The following is a 25,127-nucleotide window of genomic DNA, read 5'->3' as shown; positions in this document are numbered from 1 at the left end:
CGCCGGTGGGCAATGTTGATTTCAGCGGTCTCCCTGGAAGTAAGTCAGATAAATCATGTTCTCCGGAGCTTGGTGTCACTTGAATACTAGAGTTTCCCCTAATTTGGCTAAGTGGTGGATTAAAACAGTGTTTTGGGCGACATATTCTGTGAATATAGGGTTAGTAATGTCATTCCCCAGGGGGTCGTGAAGACACTTACTACCCTATAAAGGGGTGTGTCCCCATTCACTATAAATGTTGTTTCTGGAGGGTACAGTCGCCTAGAGGAAGTGGGTGGAGTGTCCTCTAGAAGAAGAGCCAAGCGATCACTCACCACCGCTGCTGAGCACCTCCGCCGGCCTGAGGTGCTACAGGGCTAGACGCCTGTTGCATTCTATTATTTCCCTTCTGTGATGTTCCTTATTATATATTTATTTCCTTGTTGGAACTAGAACCTGGCTCCTGCGTGAGCCTCCCTGGTTCTATGTTCCAGATTCCCTGTTTGGCAGTTTGATCCTGCTCTTCTGCTTTCTGGATGCTCTGTGCCTTTCTCTTCACCTATTAAACCCTTTTATTGGATTTCAACGTTTTGATTCATACTTTACAAATTGGCGACGATTGGAGAACCTGAGGAACATTTCTGCGGCATCACAAGGCACAGGTGCGAAATATTCCTCTTCAAAAAACGAACCGGCCTACCTCTTCGTTTTCTACATTTTCGGACTGCTATTTAAAAAGTTCTCTACTTCAGCGTTCGATCGCCAGCTTCCTGGTATGTACTTTGCAGATTTTATTGATTTTCTAAGTTTCCTCTATTTTGCCGAGATCTGCTACTGCTGTTACCATAGCCACCATTTCTTCGACGACGTCACGCGCGTCTGGTTGCCATAACTACCAACCAGCGTTCTTTCAGCCAACGCAGCGCGCTCAACGCGTCAACTTGTTTTTAACGCTGATGCGCCTTGTTTTCTTCTTGCCCCACGTCACAAAGCAGCGTTCAGAGCCTCGAAGCGTCGGCCCTGTATGACGCCAATATTGCTTTCTGTGCAGTGATGTGCAAGAGGAAGTCCGCGCTAGTGTAAGCTGTGATACCGGACACGCTTCAGCTCTTCTTGCCTCTGAACCATACGGCAGCTATACTGTCCTTCTCTGTACCTCAACGCACTCAGCGAGCAACTTCTCTACAAACTGGTTGGTACTTTGGCATTGTAAGATTCGTATTTAATCTACCTTCAGGAAAGACTCGTGTCTTCAAAATTTTACTAGACTGTGAAACCCTTGCTACTTAACTTTTAGCAGCATTTCACATTTTTGGACATCAACTTCACTTAAATTTTTCTCAATTTTGATATTATACATTGTTCCTTTTTGGAAAACATTGCTATTTGTGTTACTTTTGAGACTCTTCATTACTGTTTTAAGACTTACTTATACTATTCTATAATATATAGTTACTGCATTTAGTCAGTGTAACCATACTATTTTACCATGCAATTTGATCCTCCTAGCAAGTTTCTACAGACTAAAGGTGAACCATCTATTCCATGGTCACGATGGAAAGAAGAGTTTATTACCTATTTAAAAGCCATTGATGGTGAACGTATGTCTGCTGAAAGAAAAAAAAATATTTTTCTCCACTGTTTAGGTTCAGAGGGTCAAAATGTATTCAGAACTCTTCCACCTATGCGTTCTGGAGGTGATCACAATGTGTATGATGAAGCATTGTTACGTATTGAAAATAGGTTCAAACCCAATACTAGTGTTGCATTAAACAGGTATAAATTTTATACTAGAGCTCAAGAAGAAAGTGAAAGTTTTGATGACTTCCTTACTGCTCTTCGAGCTTTGTCACTACATTGCAATTTTGGGTTAATGACTGACGAAATGCTCAGGGACCAGATTATTGTACACGTGAGAAGTAAAAAAGTTCAAGAACAGCTTTGGATCCTGGGTGATCCCAGTTTAGAAGTGACTATAAGTACCTCCAAAGCGCTTGAACAATCTGAGCGCTGGATGAAAACTCTAGAAAGTAAAGCTGGTACTGTTAGCAAATCTTCTTCTAGCATTGATGAGGGTAATGTTAATACTGTTTCCTCCTCATTTTCCAATAGCAAGCCTAATGCTAATACGAGAACTCAGTCTAATTCTAAAAATTATTATTGCTTTAGATGTGGTAATCCCAACCACATTGCTTCGTATTCTCGTTGTCCTGCTATTGGAAAAGAATGCACTAAGTGTGGACGTGTTGGTCATTTTTCAAAAATGTGCAAAGACACTGGTACGAGAAAGGATTCTTCCTTTTCCTCTAAAGGCAAAATTTCTACTGTGTCACAAGGTATATCATCATCCCAAGACCTGGAACATGGTATTGTTGTTTCCATCCGCGATATGACTGATACCAAGTCTGCAGAAACTCTAAGTTCTCCAGATTGTATCGTTAGTATTTTAGGTAAGGAGCTAAAACTTATGGCTGATTCAGGCTCTCCCTGGACCATTATTACCAAGTTATATTGCAATGAAGTTTTTGGGAGCCTTGTTGATCTAACTAGCTTATGTGAGCCTGATATTATTGCACAAAACTTTGATGAATCCTACATTAATGTTGTTGGTTATAAAGAAGTCCTTATTGAATTTAGGGGAAATAGTGCTTGGATCAAAATGTACATTGCTATCAAAGGTGTGAATGTTCTGGGCTGGAGGGATCAATTCAGACTTGGAATTACCTTAAATCCCAGGAACAAAGACCCTATCTCTGTGGTTGCCGTTACTTGCGATGCTGCACCTTTGGACAACACTGCTTCCTGTACTACTAGTACTCTTCTGTCTGATGATAGTATGATTGCTTCTGAATCTTCCAGGAATGTCTGTGATCTCGAGAAAGACCTCCCTTTGCTATTTCCTCAAGTTTTTTCTGAGAAACTTGGCAAACTTAGAGGTTTTTCCCATAGGATCAAAGTTAAAAATGGTGCCATCCCAGTCAAACAAAAATTGAGGGGTGTACCCATCAGTATAAGAGCTGAACTCAAGATCTTATTGGACGACATGATCCTTGGAGGTGTTATTGAGGAAGTGGAGTCCTCTGAATGGGTTTCGCCCATCGTTTTGGCTCAAAAACCCGATAAAAGTATCAGGTTGTGTGTGGACCTAAGGGCTCTCAATGCCAATTTGATCACTGATTGTCACCCTCTCCCTAATATAAACGAAATGGTATGTTTGTTGGATGGTGCCTGCATTTTTTCTACCCTTGATTTACGTTCCGCTTATCACCAAATCGAATTGACTGATGATGCAAAGCATTTTACCGCTTTCATCACTCCGTTTGGCCTTTTTCAATTTAAGCGGATGCCTTTTGGCCTAGCCTCCGCCGCTTCGGTGTTTCAGAGGGCCATGCACCATATTTTTAAAGAGGTTAGCTCCTTCGTAAAGTGTTTCCAGGATGATATCCTCATTTTTTCAAAGAATGTGGATGATCATCGTGTCCATCTTAAGGATGTGTGCAATAAGTTGTGTGATGCTGGTCTTACCCTCAAATTTAACAAGTGTAAATTATTTTGTAAGAGTGTCGAATACTTGGGTCACACCTTGTCTGCTGACGGTGTTGTTCCCAAGCGTTCCCTTGTTGATGCCATTGTAAAAGCCCCTTCTCCTGATAACAAGGAGAAATTGCTTTCCTTTGCTGGCTTATGCGAGTACTACAGTAAGTTCATTCGCAATTTCGCCACGAAAATGGAACCCCTCAGGGAGCTTACCAGGAAGTCCTCAGACTTTGTGTGGTCTGAAAGGCAGGAGTCTGCCTTTTCTTCTATCAAAGAAGATATCATCAATGCTCCCACTTTGAGATCCTTCTCTCTTAACAAAAAGTGCATTATCACCGTGGATGCCAGTTGTTATGGCCTTGGAGCTGTGTTAGGTCAGGTTTCTGGCAAAGAAGAATGGTGTGTTGCCTTTGCCTCAAGGACCCTATCTCTCACTGAGAGGAGGTATGCGGTCATCGAAAGGGAGTTGTTAGCCTGCACATGGGCTGTGGAGCATTTTCGCAATTATGTTTGGGGCAACAGATTCATTCTTAAAACTGACCACAAGCCCTTGGTTGGAATTTTGTCTCCTGGGGGAGGTTGGAACTCAACTGCTCGCATTGCACGCTTATCTTCAAAGTTGCAGGAGTATGATTTTGAGGTTTTGTATGTTCCTGGTAGGAGTAATGTCACGGCGGATTTCCTCTCCAGGTTGCCTTGCCCTGATGTTGGTTCCAACTCAGATAATCGTGAGATTGATATTGTTTCTGTGGTCAATGACTATGTTTCTAGTGATTTCAGGGGTATCTCTGAGATTGACTGGATGTCGGAAGCTGAGAAAGATCCTATTTTCTCATTTATTTTTGACTGTTTGGAAAGAGGTTGGCCCAAGGATAAATCCGTGTTACCTGAATTTGCCCCTTTTTGTCAGGTTTCGTCTGAGATTGAGGCTGTGGGTAGGATCTTGTTTAAGGCTGGGAAAATGATTCCTCCTGCTTCTTTGTACAACAAGATTCTTTCTTTGGCCCATAGGACTCATATTGGGATGTCCTCTATGAAACGTCTCATTAGGACCAACTTTTGGTGGCCTGGCCTTGACAAGATGGTAGACAGAACTGTCCGTGACTGTGTGGATTGTGTCAATAGTGATAAGATGCTTAAGGTGCCTTCTGCCCCCCTATGTCCTGTTCCTTGGCCTGATCATCCCTGGCAAAAACTAGCTTTTGACATCTCTGGTCCTTTCCATCGTCTTCCTGAGTGTGCTCGTTTTGCTTTGGTTTTAGTTGACTATCACACCAAATGGCCTGAAGTTAAGTTTGTCTCCTGTGCCACCACCTCAGTTATTATTTCCTACCTCAGGGAAGTTTTCGCTAGAGAGGGTTCTCCTGAAATCCTAGTTACTGATAACGGCGTCCAACTTGTCTCCCAAGACATGGAGGATTTTCTTGTCTCCTGTGGCATCAAACATCACACTACCTCATTGTATGAACCTAGGGAACATGGCCAGGTTGAGCGGTTTAACCGTGTCCTTAAAAATGCTGTGGAGCTTGCTTGTTCTTCGGGAGAGTCTTGGAAGGATGTGGTAAGGGAAAGACTCTGGATGTATCGCATCACCCCACATGCTGTCACGGAGGTCAGTCCTTTCCAACTTCTGAGAGGGAGAACTCCTAGTTCCGATATCTGTCCTTGGTGGGTTAAGAAGCTAGATGTTAAGGTTGATCACTTGGATATTTCGCAAGTGGCCAATCGTGTTGTAACCAAGCAGAACACTATGAAAACTTTGTTTGACCGCAAAATGAATGTGAGAGTTCCTGATTTTGTTGTGGGTGAGTGGGTCAAGATCAAGAAACCTGGGTTCACTCTCAAAGGTCTCTCTAAGTTCAGCAATCCCATTAAGATTGTTAAAGTTTTCAGAAACTCTGTCATTACTCAAGATGGCAGAGCCTGGAACATTAGGAAGGTTGCCAAATGTAAGCCTGTTCCTCCTGGTCCTGTTCAGATACTTCCTCATGACAAATGTTCTGCTCAGAGTCCTACTCATCATGACAGCAACAATGTTCCACATTCTCAGTCTGTGGCTCATAGAGTCAAAACCAATGCCAGACCTGTTGTTTTACCTTCTAGGTTCCTGTCCTAACATTTCCCTTCACTGTACAGTTCTGCTTGTTTTATAGGAGGAAGATGTGTAGCATCCTATTATTTCCCTTCTGTGATGTTCCTTATTATATATTTATTTCCTTGTTGGAACTAGAACCTGGCTCCTGCGTGAGCCTCCCTGGTTCTATGTTCCAGATTCCCTGTTTGGCAGTTTGATCCTGCTCTTCTGCTTTCTGGATGCTCTGTGGCTTTCTCTTCACCTATTAAACCCTTTTATTGGATTTCAACGTTTTGATTCATACTTTACAACGCCCTCGCTGTCCACCGCTCCGCAGACATCATATGATGTTTGGTCATGTGACCCCATTCATGAAGCTTGCCCAACTCACTAGGACTCGAAGAACCAAACCAGGAGGATAGGTCGAGAGACCGATGCTACTTCTTAAAGCCCCAGGCACACAAGAATACAGAAATAAAGAACTAGAGTGCTAACAATATCGGAATACCAAGCGGAAATAGAGGCCATGTTTAGTGAAGAGTGAAAATTCACAGCATTTCTGGACATCTGTCTACAAGAAAATAAACAACAGGTGCCACATTTGGGGTTTTGTGTCTGGAGTTCACTATTATCATACTGTAATCAGTTCTAGAAACTACTCTTGGAGTGCTGTGTCCAGTTGTAAATTGTATTTATACAGGGGACAAGTCTTAAAAAAAGAGATGTGGCGGGAATTACCAAAGTTAGGCAGTAAGCAGGTGACATAATGGCAAGTGACATCACAGGAAAGTGACATCCCAACAAGTAACATCAGATCTTAACACCTCACACATACTTTTCGCGGAGCCATCATGAGTATATTTGAGTTAGCAAATGAGATTTTGCGTCATGACTTTGCCATAACAAAAGTGATGAAACCCGACGCAAAAATGTGGGCCTCAGCTGATACATTAATTGTTTTTTAACTCTGCCACACAAAAATTAGCAACAAGGAGTAACATGGCAATAAATCTATTCTATTAATTGGTTGCAAGGTCTGCATTTTAAAATATCTTAAGGGGTTAAGGCACCTGCTGCAGAGATCTTTGTGGGTGGACGCTATCTATCCGTGTGTACCCCCCAACTTGAGCCTTGTATTTATATGGTACTTACTACCCCTGATGAGGCAATGAATCACTTTGCAGTGAGTAGCGGGCTACTATGTAACCCAAGATTAGAGTTAAGTGGTAGAGTAGTAATATGTGTTTTTTTTTTCCTTGTGAATTATTTGGGTTAAGTTTGTGCTATGAAGTTTTTTTGTGTGTAATAATGTTTTGAGTGGGGATAGAAGGATGGGAAAGGATTAACTAGCATTGGCATAGCCAATAGGTCTCGCCTTTAGGACCTTATAAGTGTGTAGCCATGCAACACTTGATGGTGTTGCTCCAAGGATATAGTGCTGGATAACTAAACACTTATAAGGTCCCAAAGGCGAGACCTATTGGCTATGCCAATGCTTGTTTGTTGCTAGTTTTCAAGACAAAATTTCCTAAAGCAGATAAAAACACACACACACCCATCCCACCCCACCCCACACCCCAATTGCACTGTAAAGGTGCTGAAAAACGTTGTTAAAACAAAAATGGCTTTCATTTGCGTGCACAGTTTTGTCTGTGTGGACCCGAGTAATTACGTGCAAGATTACTTGGAAGATAAGGCATAGTAAAATGAGAATATTCGGTTTTGAAGACACTTGTGTTTGCTGATCATTTCACCAAAATCAAAGGGGTATTGTAAATGGCTTTCATTCATCCATCACCTCCAACTTGGATGACATCACATAACGTGACCCTAATGCTATCACAAGAAATGTTTTATATAAGGCCAATAAATAATTCTACAGTAGGTAGAATATAATAAGTAGCCACATTCAGTATTGAAGAAACAAACTCATGTAATTTCCAACTATACCCTAGCTAGATTCTGCCATTTTACACCCACCACTCGTTCTGCTCTCCTATGAAATGGAGCTGCTATCAGAAGGTTCTGCCTCCAACACAATCACAGATACACTCACTGCGCCCAGGTGCTGTCATTGTGTAACAGGGTACTGTTTCTTTTTTTCTAGGTGAGTCTTGCCGCTAATGTTAGGGCTAGCAGACAATAACCGGGTTCTACTATCATATTCAAGTACCACTTTATTCTTTTGCCAGTGGACTGCTCACAGTGTGGGTATTGATCTATTTCCAGATGCACTGCCGTCATCCTAGCAGGGAACCGCTCAATGTGCACGAGTGTCACTGTAATAGCAGGCTGCTATCAGCAGCATCAGAGCACAAATACCAGGTCTGGGATGTTCTCTCACCATAGGCAAGAGGGATTCTCACGTTACAGGTTTAGGTTACAGCTCCTGCATGCTGTACATTTCCTACCTGAAAGGGGTTCATCCCCGATATCTTAAGGAGCCGGGTGGGCTGGAGGCCATGCAGTCTACAATTGCCAAAGATGCCACAACAATGCCTTTTGCCCCATTTTCCTGCCTGCAACCCTGGTGCTTGTTTTTGTTTATTTGACCTTTTATATAGTTTCGACAACATCAGAATGTCAACAGAACAGTTTACAGAAAGTGGATTGTTACACATATTGAGAAATGCACGCAGTTATGTATTGACTTTACATTGTGTGAGTAAACATAAAGGATTAAACGTATTAAATAATGCTGGAACGACTTTGTGTGAAAGTATAACTATTATTCACTTTTCGTAATTCGTAGGATGGGAAATATAACCACTGGGTCACTCGAGAGCCTTTCCCCGTTGAAAAAAAATCTTTCATACCTCTTATAAAGGCGAGGCATGAAGGGGCCATCTGTAGGTCTTTAGGACGGTTAGTCTAGAAAAAGGTTCTCGTTGCCACCACAGAGAAGGCTTGTTAAGGATTTTCAACAGCAGTGCTTCTTGAATTTCTAGTTGTGTGGTTTCTGTGTTGGGTATGGTTGGGAGTTACATTGTAGATTAAGCAAGCTGTCCTGATTAAGAAACGCTTCTCTGTCAGGAGCCAGTTAGCCAGCCTTAATAGATCCAGCTCAGATACTAGGTATTTGAGGTTAGAAGTTGTGCACCATTGCACTTTTTTAGCAATATTATTTACATGCACTTGTTGGGAGAGACGGTTTAAAATAAAACCCAGACATTTGGCTTTATTAAGTGTTTTTTTGTATTCCTAATATCATAGGTCAAGTGCAGGCATATTGTCATTTTCTCTGTGTTAGCATGAGCATGTTGCAGAGTGCACTCTGATTTGCGCATGTTCCTACACAAACTTATTTTGCTTTGTGCCACACTGTACTTTGACACAGACCTTGCTGTTTTTTTCCCGTTCTGTTCTTTCCGGGGATTTAGTCTGAACACCATAGAAAAGGTCAAGCAACAATGCCCCTTGTTATTGTGTTCTGGTCAGGCTCTGGCACCTAGGCAAAACATGTTGATGCAGCTGTTGTTTGGGAGCACACACTTCTGTCATATAGGTATGCACAGATAGGTAACATCATACTTGGAGAGATATCTTTCCAGGGAAGAGATCGTGACAGCACCTGAGATGTAGAGCTTTCATCTGTTTATGCCAAGGTACGGGGTCTACTGCTAACACCCTAGATGATCTGATATTTATTGATTCTGCTTCTATAGAAGGGGAGGGGAGTTAGGCTACCCGGTCTCACATAATGACAGCTCCTTTTATGATTTATGGACTACTTCCTGTGCTGACTGTATTTGTGTTGGGCATTTTCGTACTTATTGTGGCACGTATACTGCATACTAGAGCACGATAATTAAAATAAACATTTTAAACTTTTCTCATGTCTCTGTCAGAACTTATTGTGGACTAGTACTAGTGTGAGAGCGAAAGTGTGTGTCCCTCAATCGCGATTCCTGAGAGGATCGCGAATGGGATGTTCTTACATTCCAACGCTGAAAACGGATTTCAGTAAACTAAGCCAACTCAAAGCTTTGTTGTTTCATTAAGAAGTTGCTCTTACTTCAGCACGCGGGACCTTCAAATTGCAGGTGGCAAGAACATCCAGTGAAACACAAATCTTCATTTCGGGGAATTAATATATCAAATATTTAATGACTTCTTTTCAAACTATTTTTGCAGTAATCCCTGCTTTTATGCATTCTACTTTTTCCTGCATATTCCATGGGTTCCCGCTGATGCTCGTCTTGATTTGCGGCATCATCGTGTTGTTCCTTCGATTTTGCAAAGGCTTCTTCATCTGTGGTCCTGCCCGGACATTCATCACTGCAACTGTACCATGTGCGAATGCAACACATTTTTGAAATGGTGTCCTTGAAATCTATGGATGCTGAATTTTGTCTAACCTTCCATATGCTTATTTCACCTGTGTGTAACCTGTGTTTCAATGCATCTGGTGCCCTTTTCAGTGGGCCCTGGATGTCTGCATGGCTCTGCCACCCCAGTTCAGACATGGCCATATGCATATAGCCATTTCTGAACTGGGGTGGCAGAGTGGGCTAAAGAACGGTGATGGATTAAACCCAGATCTTTTGACTGGGTGTGAGTGTTTGATTGATTCAGATGCTCCGTCCATCACCACCCCCTTTTGTACCGCTTTTGGCCGCCATAAGTGTGGCATAGTATGCTCAGACGTGAGTCCCTTGCTCACTTTGCCACTGGATTCAAGCAAGCCGGGCTGAAGACGGCTGGAATGCCAGAAACCGGTTCTTGGAAGCTTCTTTCCGGTCCAGGGAAGACATGGCTTGGCAGTTCGAGCTGGACTGTTCCCATGAGGCACAGGGTCAGACTGATTTGCATATAGCCATGTCTGAACTGGGGTGGCAGAGAGGGCTAAAGAAGGGTGATGGATTAAACCCAGATCTTTTGACTGGGTGTGAGTGTTTGATTGATTCAGATGCTCCGTCCATCACCACCCCCTTTTGTACCGCTTTTGGCCGCCATAAGTGTGGCAGGGTATGCTCAGACGTGAGTCCCTTGCTCACTTTGCCACTGGATTCAAGCAAGCCGGGCTGAAGATGGCTGGAATGCCAGAAACCGGTCCTCGGAAGCTTGTTTCCGGTCCAGGGAAGACATGGCTTGGCATTTCGGGCTGGACTGTTCCCATGAGGCACAGGGTCAGACTGATTTGCATATAGCCATTTCTGAACTGGGGTGGCAGAGTGAGCTAAAGAACGGTGATGGATTAAACCCAGATCTTTTGACTGGGTGTGAGTGTTTGATTGATTCAGATGCTCTGTCCATCACCACCCCCTTTTGTACCCCGAAGATGGTATGGCCGTGATCATGGTGGTGAGTGCAGAGGTGGCTTACCCGTATGAGATTTTCTACTCATGGGTGACCTTCCCAGCTATGAATGCAGATACTCGTGTGTTCGACACGTACACTCCCACGGCTGTCCCAGCAGAATATGCACCATATAGGGCACAGGAGATTCCTATTGATACTTGGCAGCATCGAGTTTGGTTTAATGGCGCCCTACGCCATTCATTATCAGCTCCGAGGTTAGGTCCTTTGTCCATTCCAGGTGCAACTTGGCCTGTTTTGGCTGGATTTACGCCTCATCCTCAGCACGTAGCATGTAACGTGGCTGAGTTAAGATGACTACATGTGGTCGCAATTAGCGTGATTAGGTTGTTAGTGCAATACATTACCCGTAATCTCCCGGGCGGGGCCCCGGTTGGTGCGGCGCTTCCTGCCGGACAGGGCGGAATGAAGCTCAGTCCCGTTATGGTCAACGCTGTAATGGGCAAGCGCCCCCAAGAGAAGGATGATTTTCCTTTCTGGCTTGCCGAAAAGTTTGACCAACTGGAAGCAGTATTTCCTAACACGTCTCCTGGTGAGAAACACAGGATTCTGACAATTAGCTTACCAAAGGACTTGACCCCCGAAGTCGGTGACTGTGAGACCTAGGGAAAGACATTTGTGGCGGTCTACATGAGGTGTTACGGCACTCCGTCTATGACTGTCCTGCCGACGGTCCTTAAACGTGTTCAAGATGAACACACGTACCAGAGGCTGCGGTTGAATTGGGTATGCGTCTCTGTAGCGCCTTTGATGTGGTTTTCGATCCCATTCTTGCTAATGTCAAGGGGGATGCGGTGAACTTTCAGGTTGCCAATGCTTTGCAGGCGATTCCCAATGCCAAAAAACCCCGGCAGTTGGCGAGGATTATTTTGGCGGCTTATAAGACCGTGGGCCGCAATAGTAGAGGTCTCAAGCCTTTTTCTACTAAAGAGAAAAAACAACTCCAAGGGTAGAAGTCTAAAACCGACGACCAGCCCAAGACGAAAAAACAAAATTGGCCTAAAAAACAAAAACAGGGAAAGCAACAACAACAACAGAAACAGGAGTCTCGTCCTGCGTCTCCATTGCTTGCACCTACAGAACCTGTTTATGACTTGCGCGATGATAAAATCACCTGATCGTTTTCAGGTTTCTGACCAACGCTCTCCTCGTTCTTTTCAGGAGTCATCGGCCTTTTTGTCCGGTGGTGGAGGAGGCGGCAGGGGTCCGGGTGGTCAGCAAGGACGTGACCAGCCCCGCCCGAAAAACCGTAAAGGCAAGCAGGACGATTCTACACCGAAAAGACCCCAATTTCAGAAAAAGAAAGTTGCTGCTTTAACAGCACACAGATATGTCACAGATAGTGAGAACCCAGCTTCGGAATCAGACATGGGCTCTGACCTTGCTGGACAGCACGGCGGAGATTACCATAGTGCGAGGGGCCCTGCGTCCAATACTGAAGGTGACAGCGACTGACCGTTATGTTGTTGTGGAGACAGCTGACACTAGAGTAGCTCCCCCTGACAGACTCTATGAAATTGTCTTATTCATTGAAGGTGACGGTCAACGTACCATAGAGGGGGTATTTTGGGAGAATCATACGACAACTTATGACATTTTGTTAGCGGAGGCTGACTGGCCCCCACCTTTTGTGCTCACGGCTCCAAGAGGGGAGGAGGTAATCCTACCCAGTTTCGCGCACACTGTCTCGAAGGAGCATGTGCTGAATTTTGCAGAAGAGTGGGCTAAAGCCCTTGCGCCGGCTCTGTACCGTACACACTGTGGATGGGATAAATTTTCCCCGCACCACGAAATTCCTTTGCGGTCTATGCCTCAGCCTCAACCTCAATATCCCATAAAGCGCAAAGCGAAGGCTTCCGTTGCGGAAATCCTTGATCAATTGGAATATCAAGGTGTAATTGAAACTTGTGTGTCATAAATGAATAACCCTCTTTTTACTGTGACCAAGCCTGACGGTTCATATCGTTTGGTATTGGATTACCGGCATTTAAACTCGCCTTGCCGTACCTGTGCAGTACAGAATACTCACGGCTCTGCTTTAGTGGATAGTCTCGTGCGTAAGCGGTTTAAAACCACGCTTGACATTTCCAACGGTTTTTATGCCCACCATTTGGATGGTCTGAGTTCCCAATGGACCTCCTTTACTTGCGGCGATGTCCAAAAACATTTCAAGCGTTTTCCGATGGGCTACAAAAATAGTCCTGGAGTGTTTGCTGCCCACATAGTCTCTCTCTTAGAGAAAGTAGACCCAGATGATTGTTCATTGGGGGATGACATTTATCGCTCTGATGATGAACTGTGGGAGCATCTGTGTCGAGTTGACCGCTTAATTTGTAGCTTTGCGGACTTTCGTTACAAATTTAACTTTGCAAAATCGCACATTGCAGAGTACACAGTGTTGTTCCTGGGCTACAAGCTCAATTCTTGGAGAAATGCGCACAATTGCGCGCTCCGTCAACCCTCAAAAAATTACAGTCTTTGCTGGGATTTTTAAATTTCGGGAGGACATACATACCTGAATATGCCCAGCGTATCAAGCCCTTGTATGCTTTGATACAACCAAATTTTACAAAATCAAACTGGCTGCCTGAGCACTCGGCTATACTGCAATCTTTGCAGGCTGATCTGCTCGCTTCTAAATACTTATTGACTCGTGATAATCACACCAACCTGGTGATAAGAATCATCCCTGGGACAGTGGGTTTCACATACCTTACTTTTAATGAAGGAGATACAGTACCTATTGCTTACAAGTCACACTTGTACACTTTGGCTGAAATGCGATTTTCCACTGTGGAGAAAGTTTTGACGGCTGTACAGATGGCGATTCTGAAGGAACGCGCTCTGTCACAAGGAAAACGCATGTTGCTGGTTACCCCTTGTCCTGCCTTGGAGGCAGTTACGAAAGCCAGTGTACCTAATTCTAAAGCTTTGCATCCTCGGTGGATACAATGGGCAGCAACATTGACCTCTCCGGATGTCACGTTCATTTTTTATGCCTCCTCACGGTCGCAGGAGTTTTTGCAATATGAGTGTGTTCATCCTGCGCCTTTGGCTATGCGGCCTTTGGAGGATTTCCATTGCATCATATACACTGATGGTTCGGCGCAGGTTGCGCATGGTTCTAAACACGCCTACGTTTCCGGATGCGCCATTGTGGTAGGTGCCATGGTGAAGGATGAGTTCAAGTCCAGAGTCGTGCTCATGCAGATTCTAGGGGACTGCACCGCACAATTGGCAGAGCTTCATGCTCTGATGCTTGCATTGGAGTACGCTGATCCTAGTGTGACAACACTTATCGTAAGTGATTCTTACTACTGTGTCCAGTCTTACAATGAGAACTTGTTCTCTGCGATTCAGAATGATTTTCGTGATTCCAAGGGTAGCACAATAAAACATAAAATGATCTGGGTCCGAGTGGCTGAGCTTAAAGAGCAGTTGCCACTCGTGTTTGTAATTCATACTCTCGGTCACCAGCGTGTGGGAGTTCACGCTGTTGGCAACTCGCTTGCTGATGAAGCAGCGAAATCAGCAGTATCGACATATTTAGTTGCAGCTGTCACACGGTCAAAAAGTAAGATTGATGATGATATCTTGGCGGCTGTTGCTGACACTGAGAAGGGAGGTAAATATCCTACGGGGTTCCCTTCGAAGTACACATACCACTTTACTTCCGATAAGGTTCCTTATGTGAAAATTCCTGAAGTTGGGGAGAGGTTGATTCCGAACTTGGATTGCAGAAATACACTGATCACAGCGGCCCATGAAGGTGTTGCGTCTGTGCATGCGGGCGTTTCTGCCACTGTGTCTCAATTACAACAACTTTTTTGGTGGCGGGGACTGTACAAACAGACGTGTGACTATGTCCTTCAATGTGACATTTGCCAGCAGATTAAGCCTTCAACTGCTACGCGTCCGCCCCAAACACAGTTGTTCATTTCTAATAAACCATTAGGTTGTGTTTATTTAGATCACTGCGGTCCTTTTTCTTCTGATGCTGCGTATAAGTACATCTTAGTAGCAGTTGATTCATGCACACGCTTTGTATGGGTCTCACCTCATCGCAGCGCTGATTTGAATTTGAATTTGAATTTAAAAACATTTCTATAGCGCGCTTCTACCGTGCGGTTTCTTGGCGCTTGACTGTCATCAGGGATTTGCGTGTCTTTGTAGGGATTTTTGCCTGTGGTACCTTCCATTCGGATCAGGGTCCTGCTTTCGCCTTTAAGGCGTATAGGGATGCCATGGCTTCGATGAGAGTCCAAGTCAAGTTTTCGTCTCCATACCGACCTGAGGGTAATAGTGTTGTGGAACGAATGAACCGTGACTTAAAGCAATCACTGACAGCTCGAGTTATAGGCACTGGCAGAAACTGGCTGGCCCTTCTTAATGGCGTGCTTCTCCCTAGAAGGTCTCTGGGTGGGCGGACCCCATACGAAATGCTCTTTGGTATCAAGATGTATGTCCCGGACCTTGACCGTCTAGACACGGTTGGTTCTGCTGCCTCCTTTGACGTAGATGAACATTGCAATGTTTTACAGACTCTACAAGAGACGAGAGACAGTCTTGCAAAGGAACATTTGCCCTCCACTTCGGATGATGCGTTGCAGATCCCGGTGGTTGGCTGGCTACCCCAAGTTGGAGAACTGGTTCGGGAGAAGATCGATAACAAGAAGGAATTTGGTCCCTCATACCGTGCTCCGGTTCCCGTGCTTGGTGTGAAGGGCACAAGAACAGTTATTTTACCACCACTTCCAGGTCATAAAGAGATCAGGTATATCTCCATTGACAATGTCAAAATACACAGAATGGCTGATTCTTCTTAGCATGACCCAGGCAGTCTCATGTCCTTCGATGGTGAGAAATTCTGTATTGACCACTGCTTCGTATCGTGCACCGGAGTTGGCCCTTGAGATGCCTGCAGTTTCAAGTCCTTTATTGAGTGCTTTGCCTGGTACTCACCTTGATGATACAGACTACACCTACCCAACTGACTTATCGATGCCTGATTTGCAAACTCGTTTAGCCACAGAATCCAGATTTTCCTTTGACACCATTTCACATACTTCAGGGAAGCCCACAAGGCTAAGAGCCTATGCGACTTTGTTTAAAAAACATTTCTTGATTTCCCCCTTGGACTTATACTTGGCTGGGGCTTTTTGCTCTCTAACTTTTTATGTCAATTGGTTTTCAGCTAGATTCATCAAAGTCCCAATTTGCGAGTCCTTAATAGCGATTATTAAGGAATCGCTATTAAGGACTTGCAAATCGGGATTCATGTAGAAATCGCAAAATAAATTGCGATTCCTACAGCCTCCTTATTTGCGATTAGCAATTTGCTAATCGCAAATAAGGATGCAATTTCAAGGGTGCCAGGGGTGTCCAAAGGACACCCTGTAGCACCCCTGAAATGTGAATTTACACAGATGTTGTGCACACACATGTCCAAAGAACATGTGTGTGTGTAACATGCAACTTAGAAAAATGCATTTAAATGCATTTTTCTAAGTTTTCGCTATTTACCACGAGGTTTGACTTCGTGGTAAATAGCGCTCCTAAATTGCGAATTCGCAATTTTTAAATGTTTCACGAATAGCATTTAAGGAATCTCTAATAGAGATTCCTTAAATGCTAATCCTCGCAAATTTGCGAATTCTTTATTAGCGATTTTTGCACTCGCAAAGGGCCAGATTCTCAGAATCTGGCCCTTTTGCAAGCGCATTTCGCTTGATAATCTGGCTGTTTGTGTTTTATTTTTTCCGATTTATCAATGGACATTATGTTGACGAGAGACCATGCATTAGACATCTGAATGGAACTTTGGCTCCCCACTCCTCATCACATTCTGCCCACAGATTGAAGAGAGACTTGGCCTTTGTTAACATCACCGCGTGGCCTGTCGTGGATGGGATAGTCTGGAATGCAGTTAAATTTCAAATCCATGGCCCGACTGAAGTTATTAATGTTCCTAATGTGCTTAGAGTTAACATGGGGGATGTGGTTCAACAAAACATACGTTCTGATGATTGAGATGTTCAGGCCGTAGAGGCTTTGTTTTCTGATTTGAAATATTATGCTGCCTTTCATGCTGAGGATTTATATTTAGAATCTGCTAATTATGGTGATTTGTTTTGCTTCCAACATTTTGGCAATCACTACTTACATACAACTAATTCTAGGAGAAGTACTGTGAATTATACCCAGTGGGAACATTGCCCAGCCCCTTTAAGAGGCAGCTCGAATACATTTTTGAAAAAGTACACTTATTTTACTGACTTTAATCAGTCCAATCCCGCTTCATTTTATTTTAAAATGACAGATAAATCCATGTCCAAAGTTAGACTTACCGATACTAAGTTATTGTATTCGAAGTCCTTTCTAGACCAGCGAGCTGTTGGTGGCTACGAGTTGTGGAAGGAAACTATTGACCTTAAATCAGTTTGGGGTTCTAAAAGTTGGCAGGTTATAGGCACTGAGGCTTTGCTCCGTGCATGTCTCATCCCAAATGATATGTTGTTTTTGAATTCTACCATCTCACAGACGACATGCTTTGGATTGGCTACTTCTAAAAAATTGAATGCTCCTTCCTTCCCTGATTTGGAAGAATATTCGGGTTGGGAAAATTCAACAAATTTTTCGATTAGAGAGTTGCAGGCCCTATTGCTAAATTCATCCATTAACATATCCAGTTTGGATCCCAAGGGTTGGTTGATGTGGCACAGAAGTGCAGATTCGTGCCAACATCGTTTTTTGGGTCTGGCTGGGGGTTTTACACAGGTCAGAGTAGATCCCCGCTTTGAGAGTGACCATTCTGTAACCACTTATTCCGTGGGCAAATTGTGTCAGAATTGGCTCAAACACTCTACATTGGCGTCAGTCAAACTGCATTTGTCTAAACTGACTGACGAGGTTGACTTGAATGACTTCATAAAGAGCCCGCCTAAAGGTAGATCTAAAAGATGGATCTATGCCGTTTACATTTAACTCTGGAATACATCACAGATTGAAGCGGCTACCCGCCTTAGGGCTATTGATCAAGCTAATTTGGAAAAAATGCTTGCAGTAGTGGATAACAGCATTAACACCCTTTCCTCCCGCATTTACACATTAGATAATATTATGTCATCTGTCGTTGAAATTGTACAGGATGAAGTGTCTGTTTTGTACCATGGTCAAAATCAATTGCGTTCTATTATGCAGTTTGCATGGACCCTACAGACACTGGAAAACGGAAAAGTGCCTTGGAATTACATTAATGTCTCATCTCTATTTGCCCCTTTTAATTTGACTGAAAAACAACGTTTGCTTTCAATGAGAGATGCTTCTTTTTCCATGTTACATATTGAACGCTTGGAGTCTTTACTCTTTGCAGTGGCAGAGGCCACTGCTGCTATATGGCTTATCCATGGGTTAATAACTTTACCATTTGCACTTTTCCAGTTTACAAATTGCATTAAATATTTTGCCATTGGTAGATACGAGCCTCTTGGTAGCTCCTATTTACATGAAGCCTGGTCACTCCCTTTCACTTACAGATGCCTTAGGGACAGAAAGGAAGTTTATCTGAAAGCGGAGGAGTGCACTGAAACACCAGATCACTTATTAATGTGTAGACACATACAATTGCATGGCTCTTGTAATCATGAACGGCCTAATTTAGCGTGTGTTTTAAAAGGTACACCCGTGCCCGCTATAGTCCCGACTTTTACCTTATTAGCAAATGGTAGTTATTTACTTTTAAATAATGAGGATTGCTGTGGGTTATTGAAAGGCATAGCTTATGTTGTAACAGTCAGTGAGAGTGTGGTTTGCTGTAAAAATGTGTTGTATCCACCCACGCATGGGAACCTGGATGTTTCCATCTGGCCGAGGATTCCGACCTTGAAGTCAGAGATTAATAAAATGAGCAGAATAAGAGCCTTATTGTCACAAAAAGAAGTTGCCCTGACATCTGCTCACGAAACATTTGTCCTTCACGTAGCGAACACCCGCACAGAAGTGCATGCTTTATTAAATACTGACCTTCCTTTACATTTCGGTGAGCTGATTCATACAATCTTTAACGCGTCCTCCACTTCGGGGCTGGCTCATTTTTTTAAAGTAGTGAGCAGTGGTCTAGTGACTTCTTTCCAAAAGATATTTGGAGTCATTCCTGCTTTCTTCCATTTGATCTTTTCCAGCCTATTTGGTGGATTTCCCGTTTTACTGGTGCTGGCTGCTGGCTTTTTGTTGCTGTTTTGTTTTATTCAAAATGGATGCCCGTCCTGTTTTCGCAGACGAGCTGCGCAGTTAGCACTGTTTCGCAACAGGATGCTTGAATACTTTGGTGCCCTGCCCCTTGCCACCTTTAGTGCAGCATATGGATTATCGTTTCGATTTTCCTATTTCACCTGTGTCCAGCCTGTCTTTCATTGCCTGAGCTGCGATTTCGACTGGGCCCTGGATTTGTGTCTCTGCAATTTGGTGTCTCCTGAAGTGTATTTTAATCATCTCATGAGTCCCTTAGTTACTCATGAATTGCTTTGTTCTAGCAGAGGGATTATGGCCTTTGCAGCGATGCATGGAGTACTGGGTCGTTGGAATATATTCGCAGCGGGGCAAGATTTCTTGGCACACAGCTTCATTGAAAACCCACCGAGTTGTCCTCTGATGGTACTAGAGGCTCCGGTAATTGAAGAGCATGTATGTTCTTTCTCACTATTGAATTGGATGGCTGAGTTATTTTCGGATGATAACACTGACTTCCTTTTGGAAGCGGTTGCTGCTTATTTTGCATACTCAGTTTTAGGCTGACTCCTATTGAGGCCTTTGATGTCATGATTTTTTCTCTCTCTCAAAAAAAATTTCTTTTCGAAATTATGATGGACAATTTTTCATATCAGACCTATTGGCTTTAATAACAGTGGACATTACATTGTCGTGCTGGTGAGATTTTGGATTTTTGGGCAGACGAAATTATTTTTCCTCACCTACTCGAATTTGAACTGAATACTTTATTGAACTCTGCTTTCAACATTGAGTCCCTTATCTTATCTTATCTTATCCGTGCTCAGATCGAGGGAGGGTGTCATATAGATATATATAGCCTGTATGCTGTGTTAAGTTGGCATGAGCTTTTTAGGAGTTTAGATGCCATTTTACCTTTCTGCTGCTTTTGCATACGACGCTTAGCTGTTGCTTTAGCTTTGAGCCTAGTAGAATGTTTGCGATTCATGCAAGAATATGTTGTTATTCTGATATCAGCCTTGCTTGGCGAGCTGTGTCTGTACAGTGTGTGCAGAAACCTTCAAGGTTATCTCAACACAGTGGTTGTTGTGCGCTCTGATCTTCGCACGTTCCTAGACATAACATACATGCAGCTGCAGCCAAGTTCTGGCTTTAGGCGCGTTTTATATTGCTTTGCACGAGAGCATACAAACACACTTGATGGTGCTTAGCATGCAGAGAGCTGGTGGCTGATGATGTGATCCCTTACCACTAGGATCTTGACGTATGGGGCCGCTCTGCTAAAACCCAAAGAGACCTTCTTGGATATAATATAATATACTAGCTAGGGAGGGTGAGAATTAGGTTTTGTCAAACCCTATTCATTTTAGCATAATACCATGCTTTCACCATTTGTGTTCTATGGACTAGTGACTATGCTGATTACTTTGTTTCTTATAATATGTTTGCTTGTATTGGCTAAGATACTGCGTTTGAGAACACTGCATTAGTGAATAAACATTTCAAATATGCACGTGTCCTCTTTTACTCCTTGTTCTGGATTGAAATGATTGTAGAACGAAAGAGTGTTCATGTGTTCCACGTTACCTGAGGTGTACTTAGTCCATGTTCTGGTTTGTCTAAGCATTGGGAGTTTGTGATAACCAATGAGACACTAGCTAGTCTGGTAGGGGATTTTTGGGTACTAAGGTGAGTTTTGGCACACCCTAATTCACTGAGGTTCCAAGCCTCTATGCACAGTTCTGTCTGAGCACGGAATCCCTGCGACACAGGGAAGAGATTCTGACAGCACCTTGGATGTAGAACTTTTATCTGTGTATGCTAAGGTATGGGGTCTGCTGCTAACACCATGAGATCTTCTGATATATAATCATTCTGCTACCGTAGAAGGGGAGGGGAGTTAGGCTACCTTGTCTCATATAATGACCGCTCCTTTTATGATTTATGGACTACTTACTATGCTGACCCTATTTGTGTTGCAAGAAACACAGTTGATGGACAGAATGCAGAACAATGTCTTACATTCACCCCAGTACAAAGATCTGGGCCTAAATCCATCGTTTTTTGCACTCCACACCACCCTAGGTCAGACAATGGCTATATGCAAATCAGCCTTGACCCTGTGCCTCATGGGAATAGTCCAGCCCGAACTACAAAGCCATGTCTTTCCTAGACCGGAATCAAGCATCCAAGGACCGGTTTCTGGCTATCAGCCTTCTTCAGCCTGGATAGCCTGACTCCAGTGATGTGGAGAGCCTGGGACTCACGTCTGAGCATACCCAGCCCACTCGGGGGGGAAAATTGCAAAAAACACAGTTGATGGACAGAATGCAGAACAATGTCTTACATTCACCCCAGTACAAAGATCTGGGCCTAAATCCATCGTTTTTTTGCACTCCACACCACCCTAGGTCAGACAATGGCTATATGCAAATCGGCCTTGACCCTGTACCTCATGGGAACAGTCCAGCCCGAACTACCAAGCCATGTCTTTCCTAGACCGGAATCAGGCATCCAAGGACCGGTTTCTGGCTATCAGCCTTCTTCAGCCTGGATAGCTTGACTCAAGTGATGTGGAGAGCCTGGGACTCACGTCTGAGCACACCCAGCCCACTCGGGTGAAGATTGCAAAAAACACAGTTGATGGACAGAATGCATAACAATGTCTTACATTCACCCCAGTACAAAGATTTGGGCCTAAATCCGTCGTTTTTTTGCACTCCACACCACCCTAGGTCAGACAATGGCTATATGCAAATCAGCCTTGACCCTGTTCCTCATGGGAACAGTCCAGCCCGAACTACCAAGCCATGTCTTTCCTAGACCGGAATCAAGCATCCAAAGACCGGTTTCTGGCTATCAGCCTGGATAGCTTGACTCTAGTGATGTGGAGAGCCTGGGACTCACGTCTGAGCATACCCAGCCCACTCGGGGTGAAAATTGCAAAAAACACAGTTAATGGACAGAATGCAGAACAATGTCTTACATTCACCCCAGTACAAAGATTTGGGCCTAAATCCATCGTTTTTTTGCACTCCACACCACCCTAGGTCAGACAATGGCTATATGTAAATCAGCCTTGACCCTGTGCCTCATGGGAACAGTCCAGCCCGAACTACCTATTTGTGTTGGCATTTTTCCTATTATGGCACGTATACTGCATACTAGAGCACGAAAATAAACATTTAAAACTTTTCTTGTGTCTCTGACAGAACTTATTGTGGACTAGTAAGGGTGTGTCCTGGAAACGCGATTCCTGAGAGGGTTAGGAGTGTTGTGTTCTGGGGTGTCTAATCACTTGCTCCTCTGTGAGTGATTAGGAGGGCAAGTGAGACACTTTAGCTAGTTAGTCCCGAGCTCATGGGTACTCAGGAGATAGGATGACTAATTGTGGTTGAGTTAGTTGTAAACATTTTGTTCAGAAAGGCGAGATCTTGTTCTGACCTAATTTGTAGGTGTAGCCGAGTATCATCATCCTGTTGATGTAAATCCAAACGTGGATCCCGTATGTTTACATTCAGTGGTTAAACATAGAGGTTGAAGATAGTTGGTGCCAGAATGGAGCCTGTTGGTTGTGCAGGTTTGAGTGAGAAGTTTAACAGCTTCACAGCATAGTATCTGTTATTTAAGTAGGATCTTGACCACTTTGATACAGTACTATCTATTCACCGCTTTTGCTGGAGTTTGTTAATGAGGATATCATGGTCCAGCATGCCAAAGGCCACAGTAAGGTCAAAGAAAGATAAGAAACAGAAATCCCCCATTGCCCATTGGCTTCATGGCATCATTGATGACTAAAAGGGTTGCTGCTTCTGTGCTACACCCTTCTCTGAAGCCTGATTGGCTAGAGTCGAGAAATGTGTTAGTTTCAACCTGGTCGTTCAGTTGTTGGTTGACCTCGGTCTGTAGGGTTTTTCCTAGAAAATGAGGTCCATTTACAGGCCTAAAATTAAGTTGTTTGATGTCTGATGAGGATTTTTTCAGAAAAGGTGTTAATGGTCCTGTAGAGGACAGTCTGGCAAAGCTCCCTCTTCCACTGAGCGGTTAGTGAGTGTCATCCAGTTAGTGAGATGTATTTTGTTATAGGTTTCATTAAAGAAGCCGGGATGGGGTCAGTTTTGCTCAAGGATGGTTGCAAAGTTTTTACGGTTGTAGGTTGGTTGTCAGTTGAGATTGGGTAAAAGAATTGCCGAATAGACAGGAATTTTTCTTTGTCGGTGTTAAGTTTGGCATGGTATTTAGAGAAGCTGCTATGTCATTTCTGACCCTTTGAGTCTTTCGACAGAAGCAATTGCCACTTGGTTTGCTTCCTTGATTTTTGTTGAAATAGATTTATGGATGCGTTTATTTTTTCTGGCTGACCTCAGGGTGTCTACATTTGTGTAGGATTGATGTTTTCTCCAGATCCTTAACAGTTTTCACAGACTTTTTCTTTTTATTCAGCTCGCTAGCGTACCGTGCAGATGATTTTTTATTATTATTTTCTCTTTGGAGAAACCTATGCACTATTTCCTCTAAAGCTGTAGTAGTCCGTTGTTATTCTATTTATTTATTTTATGACAGTGGGAGTCGTCTATTTGTAATGTTTTCTCCTAACGACTTTGCATGCGTTTACATTTCTGTATTTCATCTTGGGGCACTTAGGTTGTCCTATAACGGTGTAATGGGAGTAAAAGGTTTCCAAGGGACCTGTCCATTGATGTGGGCTCCTTAAATGTGATCTGTTTTTTTTCATTTGGTAACCACGTACATTATTGTGCCTCCTTTGTGGGGAATGTTAAAAATTGATTCAAATTGTTTTGGACTATCATGTATTTAAGGGAATCTCAGGATAACAGCTCCTCCGCTGCCTAATTTATTTTCCATTTTTATGCAGATTAGAGTATCCTTGAGTAAACATGAAATATCTAAGAGTTGAGAGTGGCTGGTTAGCCAGGTCTCAGTGAGGAAGTGGGGGCCAATATTTAGGTATGTGAGATGTTCTTTATTCCATATTCTGAACTGCTGTCCTGCTGTTGTGCAGTAAGCTTTGAAGATGGATATGTTTTAGTTGTGTTTTCAGAGGCTAGTGTGCTCACTTTTATAAGACTATGTCAGGGGAGCCATGCTGGACAGAGTGCACAAGAGTCGTGGTCCCATTTTGTTTTTGCTGTCCCCGTGCTCTTCTACTTCTGGTGTGGCAAACAGCACTATTAAGAACGGCTTGTTGCCCTTGTCCAGGCATCTCAGTACGAGACTGTCGAGGGTGGCTAGAGTAAGGAGCGGAGAAGGAAACTCTCACCTTAAACAGTCAGAGCTGTTTGTGAGCACCGCCCGCTCTCTGTGCCACTGTCATTGAGGCAGCCGGCTGAGGCGATAGCAATGAGGGATGGGTCGCCAATGCAAAATCGAGTGATCATCAGATTATGTAATTGCATGGAAAATGAATAGGGAAACCAGTGCTGCATTCAGCACTCGTCATTTTGTTATAAAATAGATTTTCATGTAATGCTTGGAACTTCTTTTTGCGTTGGGATTTTTAATCTAGCCTGCGGGTTCCTTCTGGTCATGGTAGCCATTCACATGCATTCCTGCATGAGATTCCTGTAATGCTCCTTGTCAGTTCTTTTCTTTCTTGGTGCTCGTTTCTGTCTTAATTCCTTTGTGCATTCTATTTTTTTTTGCTTGAGGCGCTGACAGATGTGTTTTCCTTCTTTCCAAGAAAATAGACTTCTTGAGACTGTTCTCACCTTTCCTTCCTGTGAGGAATGTGGAGAATGAGGCCCAGTGGCCCTAGCTGCATTCCACAGTCACACTCTGCTTGCACTTGTTATGGGTTCAGATCTCAGGGTGGTGGAGAGTATGAGAATATGGCAGAGCCTGTCTGAGAAGTAGACTGTGATTAAGAGTGTCTTCTAATCAGTAGTGCAGGCTTTGTTCATTTATATCTGAAAGAAACACGTTAGTGTTAGATTCCTTACCTTAGAATATCCCCAGGCGTCAGTCTGGATCC

The 25,127-nt window shown here is 43.6% G+C and overlaps 1 protein-coding gene across 2 annotated transcripts in view; it reads left to right on the top strand.

The window, feature by feature from the left end:
• The window catches only part of EXD3 (exonuclease 3'-5' domain containing 3), a 2,419,489-nt gene that overhangs the window by 1,122,464 nt on the left and 1,271,898 nt on the right, over positions 1-25,127 (top strand). The gene's annotated exons all lie outside the window — the stretch shown is intronic.

This window comes from Lissotriton vulgaris, chromosome 5, assembly GCF_964263255.1.
Source record: "Lissotriton vulgaris chromosome 5, aLisVul1.2, whole genome shotgun sequence".
Lineage (NCBI taxonomy): Eukaryota > Metazoa > Chordata > Amphibia > Caudata > Salamandridae > Lissotriton > Lissotriton vulgaris.
This window is presented reverse-complemented; position numbering and strand designations above follow the sequence as displayed.